The 21,540-nt window shown below is 44.6% G+C and overlaps 1 non-coding gene across 1 annotated transcript; it reads left to right on the top strand.

Annotated features, from left to right (window-relative positions):
• Nucleotides 1-19,798: 19,798 nt before the first annotated feature.
• Nucleotides 19,799-19,870, top strand: TRNAC-GCA (transfer RNA cysteine (anticodon GCA)). The gene has a single exon. It is a non-coding gene; the product is annotated as a tRNA-Cys (tRNA).
• Nucleotides 19,871-21,540: the final 1,670 nt, after the last annotated feature.

Here is a 21,540-nt window from a genome sequence, read left to right as displayed (position 1 = left end):
AAAACAAACAACAATATTCCGTACCTTCCGTCGTTCTGTCCCACGTTGTAAATCCATCTGAAAGGGTTAACTAATTTTACAAGCAGAAGCCTGTTAATGCAGCCGCCCCTGCCTGTAAAAACCCAGGGACTGAATGGAAAGCAGGGTGACCTGTAGTTACCTTGAGTTGCGGTGATGCGCCCTCTGCTGGATATCCTCATATGAACCCGAGCGTGGGAATTTTTCCCAGCACGACTCAAGGTAACTACAGGACATTACCCTGCATTCCATTCATTCCCCGGGGTTTTACAGCCACGAGCACTGCATTAGCACAGCTCCTGGCTGTAAAATGATTTAACCCCTTCAGATGGATTTACATCGTGGGACTGACAGAACGACGGAAGGTATGGGATATTGTTGATTTTTTATGTTACCTTTTTTACAGGACGTGGGTCTTCAGGTGGATTACCAGTATAATAAAATATTAAAACACCCTGTGTCTTTATTTCATTAACCCCTTCACGACCTTTGACGCATACGCTGCGTCATGAAAGTCGGTGCCAATGCGACCTATGACGCAGCGTATGCGTCATGGAATGATCGCGTCCCTGCAGATCGGGTGAAAGGGTTAACTCCGATTTTACCCGATCTGCAGAGACAGGGGGAGTGGTGCTTCAGCCCAGGGGGGGTGGCTTCACCCCCCCGTGGCTACGATCGCTCTGATTGGCTGTTGAAAGTGAAACTGCCAATCAGAGCGATTTGTAATATTTCACCTAAAAAACTGGTGAAATATTACAATCCAGCCATGGCCGATGCTGCAATATCATCGGCCATGGCTGGAAATACTCAAGTGCCCCCCCCCCCCACACCCACCGATCGCCCCCCCAGTCCTCCGTTATGGGGTCCGGTCCCCTCCGTCCGCCTGCCGGCTCCCCCGTCCTCCTGTCCGCTCCCTCCTTGCTCAGATCCCCCCCCCTGTGCTCCGGTCACCCCCCCCTGTGCTCCGATCCACCCCCCCACCACCCCTTCATACTTACCGATCCTCCCGGTGTCCGGCCGACTCCTCGCTGGGCGCCGCCATCTTGGAAAATGGCAGGCGCATGCTCAGTGCGCCCGCCGAATCTGGCAGTCGGCAGATTCCTTACAAGTACATTTTGATCGCTGTGGTAGGTTCTATCACACCGATCAAAATAAAAAAAATAATAAATAACCCCCCCCCTTTATCACCCCCATAGGGACAATAATAAAATAAAGAAAATTTTTTTTTTCTTTTTCCAATAGGGTTAGGGTTAGAACTAGGGTTAGAACTAGGGGTAGGGTTAGGGGTAGGGTTAGGGTTACGGGTAGGGTTAGGGGTAGGGTTATGGCATGTGCACACAGAGCGGATCCGCAGCGGATCCGCAGCGGATCGGCCGCGGATCCGCAGCGCATCGGCCGCGGATCCGCAGCGGATCGGCCGCGGATCCGCAGCGGATCGGCCGCGGATCCGCAGCGGATTGGCCGCTGCGAATTCGAAGCAGTTTTCCATCAGGTTTACAGTACCATGTACACCTAAGGAAAACCAAATCCGCTGTGCCCATGGTGCGGAAAATTCCGTGCAGAAACGCTGCGTTGTATTTTCCGCAGCATGTCAATTCTTTGTGCGGATTCCGCAGCGTTTTACACCTGTTCCTCAATAGGAATCCGCAGGTGAAATCCGCACAAAAAAACACTGGAAATCTGCTGTAAATCCGCAGGTAAAACGCAGTGCCTTTTACCTGCAGATTTTTCAAAAATCGTGCGGAAAAATCTCACACGAATCCGCAACGTGGGCACATAGCCTTAGGGTTAGGGTTGGAATTAGAGTTAGGGTTGGAATTAGGGCTAGGGTTTGAAATAGGGTTAAGATTAGGCTTGTGGTTAGGGTTACGGATAGGGTTAGGGGTGTGTTGGGGTTACAGTTGTGGTTAGGGTTGGGATTAGGGTTACGGTTGGGATTAGGGTTAGGATTAGGGTTGGAATTAGGGTTACGGGTGTGTTGCGGTTAGGGTTGTGGTTAGGGGTGTGTTGGGGTTAGGGTTGTGATTAGGGTTATGGCTACAGTTGGGATTAGGATTAGGGGTGTGTTGGGGTTAGTGTTGAAGTTAGAATTGAGGGGTTTCCACTGTTTAGGCACATCAGGGGTCTCCAAACGCAACATGGCGCCACCATTGATTCCAGTCAATCTTGCGTTCAAAAAGTCAAATGGTGCTCCCGCCCTTCCAAGCCCCGACGTGCGCCCAAACAGTGGTTTACCCCCACATTTGGGGTACCAGCGTACTCAGGACAAACTGGGCAACAACTGTTGGGGTCCAATTTCTCCTGTTACCCTTGCAAAAATAAAAAATTACTTGCTAAAACATAATTTTTGAGGAAAGAACAATTATTTTTTATTTTCACGGCTCTGCGTTATAAACTTCTGTGAAGCACTTGGGGGTTGAAAGTGCTCACCACACATCTAGATTAGTTCCTTGGGGGTCTAGTTTCCAAAATGGGGTCACTTGTGGGGGGTTTCTACTGTTTAGGCATATCAGGGGCTCTGCAAACGTAACATGATGCCCGCAGACCATTCCATCAAAGTCTGCATTCTAAAACGTCACTACTTCCCTTCCGAGCCCTGACGTGTGCCCAAACAGTGGTTTACCCCCACATATGGGGTATCAGCGTACTCACAACAAACTGGGCAACAAATATTGGGGTCCAAATTCTCCTGTTACCCTTGTGAAAATAAAAAATTGCTTGCTAAAACATCTTTTTTGAGGGAAGAAAAATGATTTTTTATTTTCACGGCTCTGCGTTGTAAACTTCTGTGGGGCACTTGGGGATTGAAAGTGCTCACCACACATCTAGATTAGTTCCTTGGGGGGTTTAGTTTCCAAAATGGGGTCACTTGTGGGGGGTTTCTACTGTTTAGGCATACGTAACATGATGCCCGCAGACCATTCCATCAAAGTCTGCATTCCAAAACATCACTACTTCCCTTCCGAGCCCCGGCATGTGCCCAAACAGTGGTTTACCCCCACATATGGGGTATCAGCGTACTCAGGAGAAACTGGACAACAACTTTTGGGGTCCAATTTCTCCTGTTACTCTTGCAAAAATAAAAAATTCTGGGCTAAAAAAATATTTTTGAGGAAAGGAAACACGTTTATTATTTTCACGGCTCTGCGTTATAAACTTCTGTGAAGCACTTGGGGGTTCAAAGTGCTCACCACACATCTAGATAAGTTCCCTTGGGGGTCTAGTTTCCAAAATGGAGTCACTTGTGGGGAGTTCCTACTGTTTAGGCACATCAGGGGCTCTGCAAACGCAACCTGACGCCCGCAGAGCATTCCATCAAAGTCTGCATTTCAAAACGTCACTACTTCCCTTCCGAACCCCGACGTGTGCCAAAACAATGGTTTACCCCCACATATGGGGTATCAGCGTACTCAGGAGAAACTGGACAACAACTTTTGGGGTCCAATTTCTCCTGTTACCCTTGGGAAAATAAAAAATTGTGGGCTAAAAAATCATTTTTGAGAAAATAATTTTTTTTTTTTATTTTCATGGCTCTGCGTTATAAACTTCTGTGAAGCACTTGGGGGTTCAAAGTGCTCACCACACATCTAGATTAGTTCCTTGGGAGGTCTAGTTTCCAAAATGGGGTCACTTGTGCTGGAGCTCCAATGTTTAGGCACACAGGGGCTCTCCAAACGCGACATGGTGTCCGCTAATGATTGGAGCTAATTTTCCATTCAAAAAGCCAAATGGCGTGCCTTCCCTTCCGAGCCCTGCCGTGCGCCCAAACAGTGGTTTACCCCCACATATGGGGTATCATCGTACTCAGGACAAACTGGACAACAACATTTTGGGTCCAATTTCTCCTATTATCCTTGGGAAAATAAAAAATTCTGGGCTAAAAATAATTTTTGAGGAAAGAAAAATTATTTTTTTATTTTCACGGCTCTGCGTTATAAACTTCTGTGAAGCACCTGGGGGTTGTAAGTGCTCACTATGCATCTAGATAAGTTCCTTGTGGGGTCTAGTTTCCAAAATGGGGTCACTTGTAGGGGAGCTCCAATGTTTAGGCACACAGGGGCTCTCCAAACGCGACATGGTGTCCGCTAACGATTGGAGCTAATTTTCCATTCAAAAAGTCAAATGGCACGCCTCCCCTTCCGAGCCTTGCCGTGCACCCAAACAGTGGTTTACCCCCACATATGAGGTATCGGCATACTCAGGAGAAATTGCCCAACAAATTTTAGGATCCATTTTATCCTGTTGCCCATGTGAAAATGAAAGAATTGAGGCTAAAATAATTTTTTTGTGAAAAAAAAGTACTTTTTCATTTTTACGGATCAATTTGTGAAGCACCTGGGGGTTTAAAGTGCTCACTATGCTTCTAGATAAGTTCCTTGGGGGGTCTAGTTTCCAAAATGGGGTCACTTGTGGGGGAGCTCCAATGTTTAGGCACACGGGGGCTCTCCAAACGTGACATGGTGTCCGCTAAAGATTGGAGCCAATTTTTCATTCAAAAAGTCAAATGGCGCTCCTTCCCTTCCGAGCCCTGCCGTGCGCCCAAACAGTGGTTTACCCCCACATATGAGGTATCAGCGTACTCAGGACAAATTGGACAACAACGTCCGTGGTCCAGTTTCTCCTTTTACCGCTGGGAAAATAAAAAAATTGTTGCTAAAAGATCATTTTTGTGACTAAAAAGTTAAATGTTCATTTTTTACTTCCATGTTGCTTCTGCTGCTGTGAAACACCTGAAGGGTTAATAAACTTCTTGAATGTGGTTTTGAGCACCTTGAGGGGTGCAGTTTTTAGAATGGTGTCACTTTTGGGTATTTTCAGCCATATAGAACCCTCAAAATGACTTCAAATGTGAGGTGGTCCCTAAAAAAAATGGTTTTGTAAATTTTGTTGTAAAAATGAGAAATCACTGGTCAAATTTTAACCCTTATAACTTCCTAGCAAAAAAAAAAATTGTTTCCAAAATTGTGCTGATGTAAAGTAGACATGTGGGAAACGTTATTTATTAACTATTTTGTGTCACATAACTCTCTGGTTTAACAGAATAAAAATTCAAAATGTGAAAATTGCGAAATTTTCAAATTTTTTGCCAAATTTCCATTTTTTTCACAAATAAACTCAGAAATTATCGACCTAAATTTACCACTAACATGAAGCCCAATATGTCACAAAAAAACAATCTCAGAATCGCTAGGATCCGTTGAAGCGTTCCGGAGTTATTACCTCATAAAGGGACACTGGTCAGAATTGCAAAAAATGGCAAGGTCATTAAGGCCAAAATAGGCTGGGTCATGAAGGGGTTAAAATACTTTTAAATAATGTGTGTGTGTTTTATTAACCATTTCATACTATTGGATTAATAATGGATAGGTGTCATAATTGACGCCTCTCCATTGTTAATCTGGCTTAATGGCACCTTACAATAGCAAGGTGACATTAACCCTTCATTACCCCATATCCCACCGCTACACGGGAGTGGGAAGAGAGTGGCCAAGTGCCAGAATAGGCGCATCTTCCAGATGTGCCTTTTCTGGGGTGGCTGGGGGCAGATGTTTTTAGCCAGGGGGCCCAATAACCATGGACCCTCTCTAGGCTATTAATATCTGCCCTCAGACACTGGCTTTACCATTCTGGCGGAGCAAATTGCGCGGGAGCCCACGCCAATTTTTTCCGCAATTTAACCCTTTATTTTACAAGCTACAGCGCCCAAATTTTGCACATACACACTACTAACATTAGTAGTGTGGAATATGCAAAAAAAAGGGATATGAGATGGTTTACTGTATGTAAACCATGTCTCATATCATGTCGGGTTTGGAAAGGAGAAATGAAAAGCCGGCAATTGAATTACCGGCTTTTCTATAGAACACCGCTGCGTATTTCTCGCAGGTCACACTGCTGGTCCGTGTGTAATCCTTATTTTTCTCGCCCCCATAGACTTTCATTGGCAATTTTTTTCGCAATACGGTGACAAACGCAGCATGCGGCGATTTTGTACGGCCGTACAAGACCGTATAATACGGATCAGTAAAATACGGCAGATAGGAGCTGGGACATAGAGAATCATTGTACCGTATGCAATCCGTATTTTCTGCACCTCTCATACGTCAGTAAAACTCGCTAGTGTGACGCCGGCTTTAGTGTTCGGAGATTAAGTTTTCATCGCCGCAGCTGAATGATTTACAGCTATTAGCCAGGCTGAGTACATGTGGGGGTTTCCTGGTTGCTAGGGAATCCCCACATGTAATCAAGCTGGCTAATAGCTGTAAATCATTCAGCTGCCGCTATGAAAACTTAATCTCCGAACACTAACAAATACTCGGAGACCACCCGAGCATGCTCGGGAAAACCCGAGCAACGAGTACACTCGCTCATCACTATTTATGATGCATTGTTACGCACCTTACTTACAAAACTTTTAAGGAGGTTAATTTGTTGCATTCCAGCACTGGCGTTTTTTGCTGCTCTGACATTTTTTTTTTAATAAAATGCAGACTTGTCAAAATGAGAGTTCACTTTTACATGGATGCAAGCTGTTTTACAGTACCCACCAGCGGACAATAGGTCGTACAAAGCTGTTCTGTTCCGCCACATACATTGTTTTCATCCAGCCGATGTCTCAGCTGCTAATAGTGGGGAGTGCAAGATGGGTCATCAATATCATAGCAGTGGACAACTCTTTAACCTCTTCCCCCTACAGGCTTTCTAGGCCTTAACCAGAGCAAATGAAACAGTAAGGAAACTTTTATTACTTGTTTTCAATAACTTTGTTCAGCATTGAAATATATGAAACTTTGAATGTAACTTTATTAGGGAATTTGTCTGCATTCCTGTAACAAAAAGACTTGCATGTAAGTAGCTTCCTAACTCCTGCTTTTCTCCCATCTATGTGCCTGCCTTCAGCTGTATTTATATCAGTACATACTCATTTGGAGTACACATGATGGCAGTGAAAGAGTCAGGTCATCACTTGTATCTCACTAAGGCTATGTCTCCACGTTCAGGATGGCCGGCGGTATCGCCGCAGCGGCGAAGCCGCTCGGCGCTAAGCCCCGCCCCCTTTCTGGGACGCGATCATGCCGGATGTGTTAACTCTTCACATCCGGGATGATCGCTCTGTCCCATAGGGCCCTGTGATATGCCTTGCGGGGACGCTGCGTCCCCGCAAGGTGTACGGACATGCTGCGATCTGAAAAGACGCGCAGCATGTCCGTAGTCGCAGGGCCGCCGCGTGCGGGTTTCCACGCATAGTGGAGACGGGATTTCATAAAATCCCCTCCACTATGCTGGAACATCTGGACGCTGCTTGTTTGACGCTGCAGCTCTGCGCAGCGTCAAACAAGCAGCGTTTCCTGACCGTGGAAACATACCCTCAGAGTCAGATGACAGTATTATTTGGACGAGGATCGCAACCCAATGCTCAGACTGGCCATCGGCTCTTCTGATCCGAGTGTGTCAGCTGTATAGAAATGCATGCTATCACGCTCGGTTGGCAGAGCCGACAGCCAGTCCAAGAATTGCATTGCGATCCTCGCCCGAGTTATATGGCCATGTGACTGCATCCTAACACTTGGCATAAATTGCTGCAGGAGATTATTGTGATAAGTTCAACACCCAGGGAGGAGACAGCCACTGCCCCCTTTCACTGTCAGTGTCAGTACTCCAAATGGGTACATGCTATCAATGCAGCTGACGGCAAATAGACTTGTGAAAAGCAGAGGGTTAACTTATAAGAATGAAGGCAAATACCGTACTTGTAAAATTTTGAAACGTTCCATGCTTGACAAAATTATTTTTTTTAAAAGTGTGTTTATATCATATTGTAGATATTCCTTATTTTCTTTTATACATCTTTCATAAAAATGTGGGGAAAGAAAACAGTCTTTCTTTCATTACATGTGATAATTTTTTTTACGGAATAAAGGTTTCATTTCTATGCCTCTTGATTTATTTCTCTAATTGTTATGATTACATGGATAGTTGGATATCAAATATGTTCGTGTGTGGGTTGTGTTTAGTAAATAATCTAAAATACATTGGTGTGTTGTACATTTAATACGGACATTTTATTTTTAAAAATTGAATAAGTCCACATTACATTGCAGACTATAGCATAAAGGTAGAAAAAGAAAGCACATTATTTGCATTACTCACACTTTCAGCTAAATTCATATGGGTATAGTTTGCTTGCCTTTGGCCTCTGTTTTTTCAAAACCCAGCATAAATGATATTTATTTATTTGGTTAAACAAAGCTAAACACTCTATATCATATACACTCTATATACATCAAAGGCACCAATATATGTATACAGGACATCTAGCTATTCTATCTATTCTCTGGGTTCTGGCTGTGAATTTACTGTGTATGCATTAGCGAGTGTGATCTGATTCTCACATCCACTTGCAGCATGCTGTGATTTTTTTTTCTGTGTCCGATTAGAACCGTGGAAAACTCACAGATGAGCACTTCTTGAATAACATTGATCAGAGTGCAATGTAATGTTTTCTCGCATTGCGCTTGTCTGATATATACGCACGTGTGAGTGAGCCTTTATTCTAAAACACTGCTATAAAAAGTGGCAGTGCAGAATAAGGCCCAATAGTGACCGCCAAAAAAGGTATATCTACAATTATTAAGGCTCGGGGGCCTTAGGCTCTGTGCACACGATGCGGATTTTGCTGCGGGTCCGCAGCAGTTTCCCATGAGTTTACAGTACAATGTAAACCTATGGGAAGCCGAAAACGCTGTGCCCATGCTGCGGAAAAACCACACGGAAACGCAGCGGTTTACATTCCGCAGCATGTCAATTCTTTGTGCGGAACTCGCAGCGGTTTTACACCTGCTCCATAATAGAAAACCGCAGGTGTAAAACAGCAGTGGAATCCGCACCAAAACTGCGGTAAATCCGCTATAAATCCGCAGGAAAAACACAGTGTTTTTGCCCTGCGGATTTATCAAATCCGCTGCGGAAAAATCCACAGGGGACCATTCTACGTGTGTACATACCCTTAATAATTTCCTGTGGTGTTGAATTGAAACATGAGACCTACTGAGACTCAGAGTCGCAAATGTGTTGGCTTTTCTGATGCAAGTTGCACCCAACTCAGATCCTGTATCTTCAATGCAAGTCACATGCGACTACATCTTGTGTGCTACTCATCAGTGATTTGTCCATTCTTTTTCACATCAACATCATAACTCTAAAACAGTCGCGCAATAGCAAGACACAGACAAGTTGCACAGAAGTTTTTGGTCTCAACCCATATAGCCATTTAGCCCTAGCCTTTGGGGTTAAATTATTATAAGTTAGCTAGCTCACTGAGATTCTCCAAGGGCTCACTGAGACGTCAAATGTTTCCATATACAAGAAAAACGGACCAATTATTATGATCAGATTTGATCAGACTGCGGTGTGATTGTCTCGTACTTGGAGAATTTGAACAAAAAAAAATAATTCTCTACCTTCTCCAGTCTGGCAGCCCGTGAAAATCGTGTCACACATGCTCAGATATCAACCTAGTGTGGTCCAATATTTCACGCACGCATTGACTTGCATTGCTGATTTTGAGCCGACCTTCGGATCAATATTGGACATGTCTCAGCGATTTTCTGCAAACCACTCTGTCCTAGGAAAAGGTCGGACATGTGAATGGCCCCTTTGTCTATCACAAGTATGAAAATCACGGATAGCACTCGTATGCAAAAATTGGACTTCTGAATGAGCCCCAAGACGAAGTAATAATGATTGCCTTGAGATTCTTTAGAAAAAAAAAAAAAGTAGAGTATCTGCTTTTGTATGGGACAATCATAGAGAATTCAACTGCCGATCCAGGTGCCTCCTTAACCCCTTCTCCCCCAAGGGTGGTTTGCACGTTAATGACCGGGCCAATTTTTACAATTCTGACCACTGTCCCTTTATGAGGTTATAACTCTGGAACGCTTCAATGGATCCTGGCGATTCTGACACTGTTTTCTCGTGACATATTGTACTTCATGATAGTGGTAAAATTTCTTAAATATAACTTGCGTTTATTTGTGAAAAAAACTTTGAATTTTTATGCCCTTAAATCACAGAGATATGTCACACAAAATACTTAATAGGTAACATTTCCCACATGTCTACTTTACATCAGGACAATTTAGGAACCAAAATTTTTTTTTGTTAGGGAGTTATAAGGGTTAAAAGTTGACCAGCAATTTCTCATTTTTACAACACCATTTTTTTTTAGGGACCACATCTCATTTGAAGTCATTTTGAGGGGTCTATATGACAGAAAATACCCAAGTGTGACACCATTCTAAAAACTGCACCCCTCAAGGTGCTCAAAACCACATTCAAGAAGTTTATTAACCCTTCAGGTGTTTCACAGGAATCTTTGGAATCTTTAAATAAAAATGAACATTTAACTTTTTTTTACACAAAATTTATTTCAGCTCCAATTTGTTTTATTTTACCAAGGGTAACAGGAGAAAATGGACCCCAAAAGTTGTTGTACAATTTGTGCTGAGTACGCTGATACCCCATATGTGGGGGTAGACCACTGTTTGGGCGCAACGCAGAGCTCGGAAGGGAAGGAGCGCCACTTGACTTTTCAATGCAAAATTGACTGGAATTGAGATGGAACGACATGTTGCGTTTGGAGAGCCCCTGATGTGCCTAAACATTGAAACCCCCCACAAGTGACACCATTTTGGAAAGTAGACCCCTTAAGGAACTTATCTAGATGTGTGGTGAGCACTTTGACCCAACAAGTACTTCACAGAAGTTTATAATGCAGAGCCGTAAAAATAAAAAATCATATTTTTTCACAAAAATTATCTTTTTGCCCCCAATTTTTTTATTTTCCCAAGGGTAAGAGAAGAAATTAGACCACAAAAGTTGTTGTGCAAATTGTCCTGAGTACGCTGATACCAGATATGTGGGGGTAAACCACTGTTTGGGCGCATGGCAGAGCTCGGAAGGGAAGGAGCGCCATTTGACTTTTCAATGCAAAATTGACTGGAATTAAGATGGGACGCCATGTCGCGTTTGTAGAGCCCCTGCTGTGCCTAAACATTAAACCCCCACACAAGTGACACCATTTTGGAAAGTAGACCCCCTAAGGAACTTATCTAGATGTGTTTTGAGAGCTTTGATCCCCCAAGTGTTTCACTACAGTTTATAACGCAGAGCCGTGAAAATAAAAATTCTTTTTTTTTTTCGCAAAAATGATTTTTTAGCCCCCAGTTTTGTATTTTCACAAGGGTAACATGATAAATTGGACCCCAAAAGTTGTTGTCCAATTTTCCTGAGTATGCTGATACCCCATATGTGGGGGGGGAACCACTGGGCGCATGGCAGTGCTCGGGAGGGAAGGAGCGCCATTTGGAATGCAGACTTAGATGGATTGGTTTGCAGGTGTCATGTTGCATTTGCAGAGCCCCTGATGTACCCAAACAGTAGAAACCCCCCACAAGTGACCCCATATTGGAAACTAGACCTCCCAAGGAACTTATCTAGATGTGTTGAGAACTTTGAACCCCCAAGTGTTTCACTACAGTTTATATCGCAGAGCCGTGAAAATAAAAAACATTTTTTTCCACAAAAATGATTTTTTTTAGCCCCCAGTTTTGAATTTTCCCAAGGGTAACAGGAGAAAATGGACCCCAAAAGTTGTTGTCCAATTTGTCCTGAGTATGCTGATACCCCATATGTGGGGGGGAACCACTGTTTGGGCGCATGGCAGAGCTCGGAAGGGAAGGAGCGCCATTTGGAATGCAGACTTAGATGGATTGGTCTGCAGGCATCACGTTGCATTTGCAGAGCCCCAGATGTACCCAAACAGTAGAAACCCCCAAAAGTGACCCCATATTGGAAACTAGACCTCCCAAGGAACTTATCTAGATGTGTTGTGATAACTTTTAACCCCCAAGTGTTTCACTACAGTTTACAACGCAGAGCTGTGAAAATAAAAAATCCTTTTTTTCCCACAAAAATTATTTTTAGCCCCCCAAATTTATATTTTCCCAAGGGTAACAAGAGAACTTGGACCCCAAAAGTTGTTGTGCAATTTGTCCCGAGTACGCTGATGCCCCATATGTTGGGGTAAACCCCTGTTTGGGCGCACAGGAAAGCTCGGAAGGGAAGGAGCACTGTTTTACTTTTTCAATGCAGAATTGGCTGGAATTGAGATCGGACGCCATGTCGCGTTTGGAGCGCCCCTGATGTGCCTAAACAGTGGAAACTCCCCAATTCTAACTGAAACCCTAATCCAAACACACCCCTAGCCCTAATCCCAACAGTAACCCTAACCACACCCCTAACCCTGACACACCCCTAACTCTAATCCCAACTGTAAATGTAATCCAAACCCTAACCCCAACTTTAGCCCCAACCCTAACCCTATCTTTAGCCCCAACCCTAACCCTAACTTTAGCTCCAACCCTAGCCCCAACCCTAACCCTAGTCCTAACCCTAACGGGAAAATGGAAATAAATACATTTTTTTAATTTTATTATTTTTCCCTAACTAAGGGGGTGATGAAGGGGGGTTTGATTTACTTTTATAGCGGATTTTTATGATAGGCAGCCGTCACACACTAAAAGACGCTTTTTATAGCAAAAAAGTTTTTGCGTCTCCTCATTTTGAGACCTATAATTTTTCCATATTTTGGTCCACAGAGTCATGTGAGGTCTTGTTTTTTGCGGGACGAGTTGACTTTTTTAATGGTAACATTTTCGGACACGTGACTGTTTTTGATCGCTTTTTATTCCGATTTTTGTGAGGCAGAATGACAAAAAAACAGCTATTCATGAATTTCTTTTGGGGGAGGCGTTTATACCGTTCCACGTTTGGTAAACTTGATAAAACAGTTTTATTCTTCGGGTCAGTACGATTACAGCGATACCTCATTTATATCATTTTTTTATGTTTTGGCGCTTTTATACAATAAAAACTATTTTATAGAATAAATAATTATTTTGGCATCGCTTTATTCTGAGGACTATAACTTTTTTATTTTTTCTTTGATGACGCTGTATGGCGGCTCGTTTTTTGCGGGACAAGATGACGTTTTCAGCGGTACCATGGTTATTTATATCCGTCTTTTTGATCACGTTATTCCACTTTTTGTTCGGCGGTATGATAATAAAGCGTTGTTTTTTGCCTTGTTTTTTTTTTTTTCCCCCTACGGTGTTCACTGAAGGGGTTAACTAGTGATATAGTTTTATAGGTGGGGTCGTTACGGACGCGGCGATACTAAATATGTGTACTTTTATTGTTTTGTTTTTTTTATTTAGATAAAGAAATGTATTTATGGGAATAATATATATATTTTTTTTCTTTATTTAGGATTTTTTTTTATTATTTTTTTTTTTACAAATGTGGAAATTTTTTTTTTTACTTTTTTACTTTGTCCCAGGGGGGGACATCACACATCGGTGATCTGACAGTTTGCATAGCACTCTGTCAGATCACCGATCTGACTTACAGCACTGCAGGCTTACCAAGCGCCTGCTCTGAGCAGGCACTCGGTAAGCCACCTCCCTCCCTGCAGGACCCGGATGCCACGGCCATCTTGGATCCGGGACCTGCAGCGAGGAAGGAGGTAGGAGACCCTCGGAGCAACGCGATCACATCGCGTTGCTGCGGGGGTCTCAGGGAAGCCCGCATGGAGCCCCCTCCCTGCGTGATGCTTCCCTGTACCGCCGGTACACCGCGATCATGTTTGATCGCGGTGTGCCGGGGGTTAATGTGCTGGGGGCGGTCCGTGACCGCTCCTGGCACATAGTGCCGGATGTCAGCTGTGATAATCAGCTGACACCCGGCCGCAATCGGCCGCGCTCCCCCCGTGAGCGCCGCCGATCGCGCTGGACGTACTGTCCCGTCGGTGGCACTAGAGTTCTAGTCCGCTTCCTCTCTGAAGAGACAATTTGCATATTTCCCAGAGGAGCATTGCGGCTTTAAGACTCCTCACCTCGACATGCTTATCATGTCAGTCTCCGCAAGGAGAAACGATACTTCTTGGATCCTAGATAATATAATACACAAATATTTCCAATTGTTAATAAGGGTACGTTCACACTTGCAGCAGAGGTTCTGATGGAAGTCCTGTTATTCTTAGACTATGTTGCCACGATGCGTACGTGATGCATTTTTTCTGTTTACATGCGCAAAGACTGCAGCGTGTTACAGTCCCAGTAAAGTGGGTAAGATTTATGCCAATCTCATGTCAACAGTGCTGTTTTTTTACCCTGCTAAAATTGACCTGCAGTTTGTTTTTCTGTTGTATATGCAGATTTCTCCAGTAGACTTCAATGAGATGCAGAACATTTTTAGCGCCTTTCTGCAGAGGAAAAGTGTGTGTGTAATCTGCGTATGAATGTATCTATAACATTTTATGAGAGCTAAGTAATAGGATGTCTCCAAAACAAAGCAGCTTTATGTAAAACATGATAAACCAAAAAGAGACAAAAGCTGAAAATACCCCCACAAGAAATACACGTTAAAAAACACAGTAAATGCAATGAAAAAACCTAAGTAACCTAATGTAGCTAATTGGTGAAGAAAATCTGCTGCATCAAAAATGCACTAAGTACTGATCATGGGAACGTAGCCTTACCAAGAGGATTGCCATTTTTCTAATAAAACGCATTTCTGCTACAAGAGAAATTTACATGTTGCAGATGTCAAAATGCAACTTGGGCATGAGAAATGGGAATTGCCAACCGCTGTGCTGGAAATGTAAGGCTGGTTTCACACTTGCGTTGCTGTGTGCTGCAGATGGCAGCATACTTCCTCCATGAAGCTCCACCCAGGCTCTGCCTACCGCCGCCTGCATCCTGCGTACCTATATTTAACATTGGGTACGCAGGGACATGCGTTTTATGTGGATGCATCCGCATGCGGCGATTTGAGGTGTGCGACGACCTCACGGAAATGCAAAATTTTGCGTCGGAGCTTCACGGTGGAAGCAAGGAGGAAGTACGCTGCCATCCGCAGTGCACAGTAACGCAAGTGTGAAACCAGCCTTTTTCTGCACATCGAAAAAATGCAGCGTGAAAAACACACCCAATACTTATTTCGGGAAGTTAACCTTAAGCTTTTGCACATCAGTTTCTCAGCACTTGTCTTTTTTTGTATGGATAAAAAACCTGATAGCACCCAGATGTGCTGTCCATATTTTATTCTTTCATTGCTGGAATATTTGCCAATGACATTTTCATTTTCAGAGTCTCTGACGTACTAGAAAAGAAGAAAAACCTCCAAAGTGATGTCATGTTGGAAATTACATCCTATATGGGAGATCTGGGCAAAGTGCGGCCTGCGGGCCACATCCGGCCCTCTGGCTGTCTCAGTCTGGCCCGTGGACCGAAACAGCCGTGGGGCTGAAAACCTGAGGTCTGCGGGCCACACCGTGCCAGCCCGCTCGCTCGCTGTCTCCCACAGTCAAGTCAGCATTGCTGGAGGAGGGGCCTCCGGCCACTTCCTCCACCAATCAGCATGTGAAACAGCTGACGCTATGACTTCATGTCATCGCATCAACTGTGTACCGCCAGAGAGTCAGTGCATCGGAGACAGAAGCAGGGCTCCTGGGAACTGGACCGAGGTGAGTATGTGGTGTTTTTTTTATTTGTTTTTTTTCATGTCTATGAACATGGGGATTCTATGTGGTGAACATGGGGAATCTATGGGGGTGAACATGGGGTTTCTATGGGGATTATATGGCGGTGACGTGCAGCACACGGGGAGGCTATGGGGTGTCATGATACACATGGGGAGGCTATGGGGGTGTCATGCTGCACATGAGGAGGCTTTGGGGTGTCATGATACACATGGGGAGGCTATAGGGTGTCATGCTGCACATGGGGAGGCTATGGGGGTGTCATGCTGCACACGGGGAGGCTATGGGGTGTCATGATACACATGGGGAGGCTATGGGGGTGACATGCTGCACACGGTGAGGCTATGGGAAGGCTGTATACTGTCGTGCAATATATGGGGAGGCTGTGTGGGGCTCAATCAGTATATGGGGAGTCTGTAGGGCCTCATTCAGTATGTGGAGAGACTGTGGGGCTCATGCAGTTTATGGGGAGGCTGTGTGGGGCTCATGCTGTACATGGGGAGGCTTTGTGGGGCTCATGTTGTACATGGGGAGGTTGTGTGGGGCTCATGCTGTACATGAGGAGGCTGTGTGTGGGGCTCATGCTGTACATGGGGAGGCTATGGAGCTCATGCTGTACATGGGGAGGCTGTGTGGGGCTCATGTTGTACATAGGGAGGCTGTGTGGGGCTCATGCTGTACATGGGGAGGCTTTGTGGGGCTCATGTACATGGGGAGGTTGTGTGGGGCTCATGCTATACATGGGGAGGCTGTGTGTGTGGCTCATGCTGTACATGGGAAGGCTATGGAGCTCATGCTGTACATGGGGAGGCTGTGTGGGGCTCATGTTGTACATAGGGAGGCTGTGTGGGGTTCATGTTGTACATGGGGAGGTTGTGCGGGGCTCATGCTGTACATGGGGAGGCTGTGTGGAGCTCATGCTGTACATGTGGAGGCTATGGAGCTCATGCTGTACATGGGGAGGCTGTGTGGGGCTCATGCTGTACATGGGGAGACTTTGTGGGGCTCATGCTGTATATAGGGAGGCTGTGTGGGGCTCATGCTGTATGTAGGGAGGCTGTGTGGGACTCATGCCGTATATAGGGAGGCTGTGTGGGGCTCATGCCACTATGTAGTAGGCTGTGTGAGGCTCATGCTGTATATAAGGGGCTGTGGGGGGGGGGTTCAAACATATAGGGGGGTGTCGGCATACTTAATTATGCTCAATATTAAGTGATACAATTAATATTAATAAATTAATATTGAGTAGAATTAATTTCAAGCTATTAGTTTGGCCCTCCACAAAAGTCATGGTATCTCATGTGGCCCCTCGGGAAAATTAATTGCCCACCCCTGCTATAGGGTATTCCCATTTATTTTAATCCCACAGCTATTTTTCAGAAATAAGCATGCTGTGGATGCTGCAATGTTGTAAATTGTAATTTTAGTGTCTAACTTGTTTTTCTGGAGACACGCACCCCATAAATTGTGAAGTATGTTCTCCCAATGCCACTGATGTAGTCTTTAAGTGGTTTCATCACGCTGGGGGGCTCAAAGGGAAGGGGGGACATTTGACTTCAGGAGCATGGGTTTTGTTCAATTTATTTTTTTGGGGGAGCCATGGTTCCTTTCCTGAGCCTTTTATTTTGTCGTATTAGTGATGACGTTTTTTGTTTTGCACTATAAGGGTATGTGCACACGTTGCAGATTTCCTGTGGAAACGCTGCAGATCCGCAAGTGATTTATAGTACAATGTAAATCAATGGCAAAAAGAAAATGCTGTGCTAATGGTGTGGAAAAATCCGTATGGAAAACGCAGCAGATTAAAAAAAGGACCATGTCAATTATTTTTGCGGATCTGCAGCGTTTCTGCACCCATTGGCTTCCATTGATTCAGTCAAATCTGCAGCAAAACCACAGGATCTGCGGTTTTACTGCGGAGTTGCGTGTGAGACATGCTGCAAATCGGGAGGAGGAAGTGTGTGTGGGTGGAGTCTGTGTGTGGGCGGAGACTGCAGAGAAGATGTGCGGGTCTGTGTGCGGGTGTTTGTGTGGGTCTATGGTAGTCTGCAGGGCTGTGTGTTTGCGGGGCTTTGTGTCTGTGTGCGGGAATCGCGGGGCTGTGTGGGGGTCTGTGGGTGTGTGCGGGGCTGTGTGTGTGCGGGTCTGTGTGTAGGCAGGCATCGTCTAATGGGACTACTAGTCCCATCCGGCTATGCCTGCTACAGTGACAGGTAGCCGGATGATGGGACAGTATAGTCCCATCATCCGACTACTGTGTTCAAGTGTGAAAAAAAAACAAAAAAAACACATACACAGTACATACAACATACAGTATATACTCACCAATCATCTAGTCCCCGAAGCCATCGATCACCTGTAAAAATATTAAAATAATAACCCAAAAGTATACTCCCTGATCGGATGTAATCCATGTCATAAAGAGTGTCCCACGACGATCTCCCGTGGAGAGCTGTCACATTGGCAGATGCGACCGCGCTCCAGGGGCTCCGGGATACAATGACAGAAGGTATCCTTCCGCACTGTATCCCTCTGCCGCTGTGAGTACAGTATAGTTCATACTGTCACTTGCGGCACAGCTGCGTGGGAAAATTCTCACGCAGCTGTGCCGTAAAGTGAGAGCAATGAACTCATTGAACCCTCAGTGATAACACTGCAGGAGCCATTGTCTCCTGTCAGTGTGTCACTGAAGGCTTATAGAGCAGTCACATCTTCTGATGTGACAGCTCTATAGGGGAGATCGTCTTGGGACACTCGTTAATAAATGGACTGAGTCGATCCAGGGAGTATACTGTTGGTTTATTATTTTTTTTCAAGGAGAATGAGGGCGTCGCATGGATTGGCAGAACAATAAAGATGGGAAAAATGCGTAGTGATTTATTTCATTAAAAGACTTTATTCTTACTCTGTGGTGTTTTATTAACTCTTTCACAACTATAGGATTAGTAATGGATAGGTGTCTCATTGACGCCTCTCCATTACTAAAGACTTAATGTCACCTTACAATACAAAGGTGACATTAACCCCTTATTACCCCATATGCCACCACTACAGGGCAGTAGGAAGAGAGAGGCTAAGTGCCGGAATTGGTGCATCTTTGAGGTGCACCATTTCTGGGGTGGCTACGGGCTGGTGTTTGTAACCGGGGGGCAATATCCATGGTCCCTTCCTAGGCTATGAATTTCAGCCCGCAGGGTAACTCTCCGGTGCAGAAAATTGCACAGGAGCCCACGCCATTTTTTCTTCCACATTTTTTTTAAAAATTAAACATTGCGTTTAAGGCCGGGGTCACACTTGCGAGAAATTCACACGAGTCTCGCACTTCAATACCCGGCACTGCCGCTGGCACTCGGCACCGGAGTGTGCGGCTGCATGTATTTCTATGCAGCTGAACGCTCCAGTCTCGTGTGTCGGCGGCAGTGCCGGGTATTGAGGTGCGAGACTCGTGTGAATTTCTCGCAAGTGTGACCCCGACCTAACGCAGATTTTGTGTGTGAGTGTGTGTCTTTATTTAACTCTGTACCATTTTATTATGTTTATTACTAAACATTGGGCTTGGTATTTATCTATCTATGTATATATCTATCTATCCATCTATCTAGCTAGCTATTATATATATATATATATATATATATATATATATATATATATTTATCTATTTATCTTCCATCTATCTATCTGTGTAAACAGTATTCTTCAATGGAGTATGTAAATGAAGAGGTTGGACAAGAAATTACCGTACATCACAATTTTTTTTTTTAAGTGTGTTCGCTTTATTTAGGTCATAAAAAAATAAACAAATCAACATGAAAATCCTCACAAAAAAGGCATCAAATCCACTCCTGCGTTTTCTGGCAAGAGAGTGAAGAATCTGCACAGAAAATTCCACAGGCAAATCTGCAACGTGTGCATATAGCCTAAAACCTTTATACATGATTAAATGACTAGGCTGTGGACATTGCAGAAAGTCAGTAGCTGTGTTATAGTGCTAACATCCGCTGCATCCTTGCACGTTGGGATGTTGTTGTTTTTTACCTATTTCTCAGCGCAGTAAAAAGCCAGCACTGAGGATTAAAGTCTGTAAAAACTTGCATAGATATAAAGAAGTTTTCAAGGAGTATTCTTAAAATTGCTCTCATCAGCTCATGTTGTGTGAGCACGTGATCTCAAAGCTTATGAGGGGGTATAGCTCAGTGGTAGAGCATTCGACTGCAGATCGGGAGGTCCCTGGTTCAAATCCGGGTGCCCCCTTTGAAGCACCTGTTTTTCTTCAAAAAATACATTTATAAAAGTGTGTATGAAAAACAACGAAAGAAAATGTGTGATTCACTAGGAGATATGTTGCATAAGTTGTCAAGCCTTTATACCTTGTCTCCTAGGGGCATTTTTTCTATTCTGCTTAAATCTGTGTGCACCATTCCAGCATTTTTTCCAGGGCTGGAATGGTGTTTTTAAGCCAAGGTACCAGCCCATAGTTGTATACTTAACTGCTGGCATTTTCACCTTTTATTGAGACCATCTATCTAGTGATCACAACTTCTAGCTGGAAGTAACAGTTACAAGCTCTCAATAGGCTCTCATAGACTTTCATTGAAAGTCACTTGCGGCTCACCCAGCAAACACTGCAGCAAACCGGCAGGTCACAAACTGCTGGAGACTGGAGCCTGACGGGAGTGGTGGTGATAGAAGGTGAAGACCATGGCTGGTTAGTGTGAAAGTATGGGCAGGGAACTTAGATTAGAAACTCCTCTAAAGCGCTGCAATAAAAAAAAACACTGTAATGTTGCTATAACCCCTTCCTGACACTGGACGTATCCATATGTCATGGTCGGCTAGTACTTACCGACCTATGACTTATGGATACGTCATATCGATTTTGCGCGTGTCAGACTCTGCGCGTGCGATGGGAACCGGGTGTCCACTGATTCTGTCTGACACTCAGCACCGCCCTGCTCCCAGCACTTTACCCCCTAAATACTGTGATATATCTAGATCGCATTATTTAGCAGGAAAGAAAAATTTTTTTACCTACAAGCAACCTGAAATTTCTGCACCCTGATTTCTCTTGATGGCAAAGACAGTGCAATTCCCTGGTCCTCCTGTCTGGCACCTACTTTGTCAGAGTCCAATTCCTCCTCACCAGGTCAGTAGCAGTCTCTTGCAAATACATCCATACATCAAGCGGGAGTTGTGCCTCAGTTTGCACAACTGTGTCAAGTGAGCAAATTCCTATCGATACCCACTCAATTGATTGTCTCACTATGCTTAGCGCCACACTTTTCTCCTTTAGGAACTTCAACACTGTTCACCTCTCAAACTATGGTGATGCGCAAGAAAAAGTCTTTTACTGTGTGACAACAGCCAAACAGAAAAAGTCGATATAAATCTGGTATCGCTTTAATCGCACCGACCCAAAGAATAAAGTCGCCTAATCATTTATACCGCACAAGGAATGTAAAAAAAAAATAAAAACCTTCACCTATGTTGATTTGTTCATGCTGCCTCCCAAAGATTGCAGTAAGGCTATGTTCACATTGCGTTAGGGCAATCCGTTTAGCGCATACACTAGCGGATTGCGCTAACGCAATGTCCCAAAAGGTATCGCGTTTGGCGAACCCGCTAGCGCAGATGCCCGATCTGCGCTAGCGAGGAACGGAACTCGGACACTGCAAGCAGCGTTCGAGGTCTGTTCGAAAATAACGGGACATCGCTAGTGCATGCCAAAAATGGCATGCGTCAGCGATGTGTTAGCGACCCGTTAGCACATTGCGGTCAATGGGTGCGCTAACGGACCCGTTACATAGCGTTAATTGCGACAATTGCGCCATGTAACGGAGTCCGCTAGCGGACACCCATTAACGCAATGTGAATCTAGCCTAAGGCTCGGCTCACATTTATCCTGCACTCTGCGCTGAGCGCCT

This window comes from Ranitomeya variabilis, chromosome 4, assembly GCF_051348905.1.
Source record: "Ranitomeya variabilis isolate aRanVar5 chromosome 4, aRanVar5.hap1, whole genome shotgun sequence".
NCBI classification, from domain to species: Eukaryota; Metazoa; Chordata; class Amphibia; order Anura; family Dendrobatidae; genus Ranitomeya; species Ranitomeya variabilis.
Note: the sequence above shows the minus strand (reverse complement) of the source record. Positions and strands in the feature narration are given on the sequence as shown.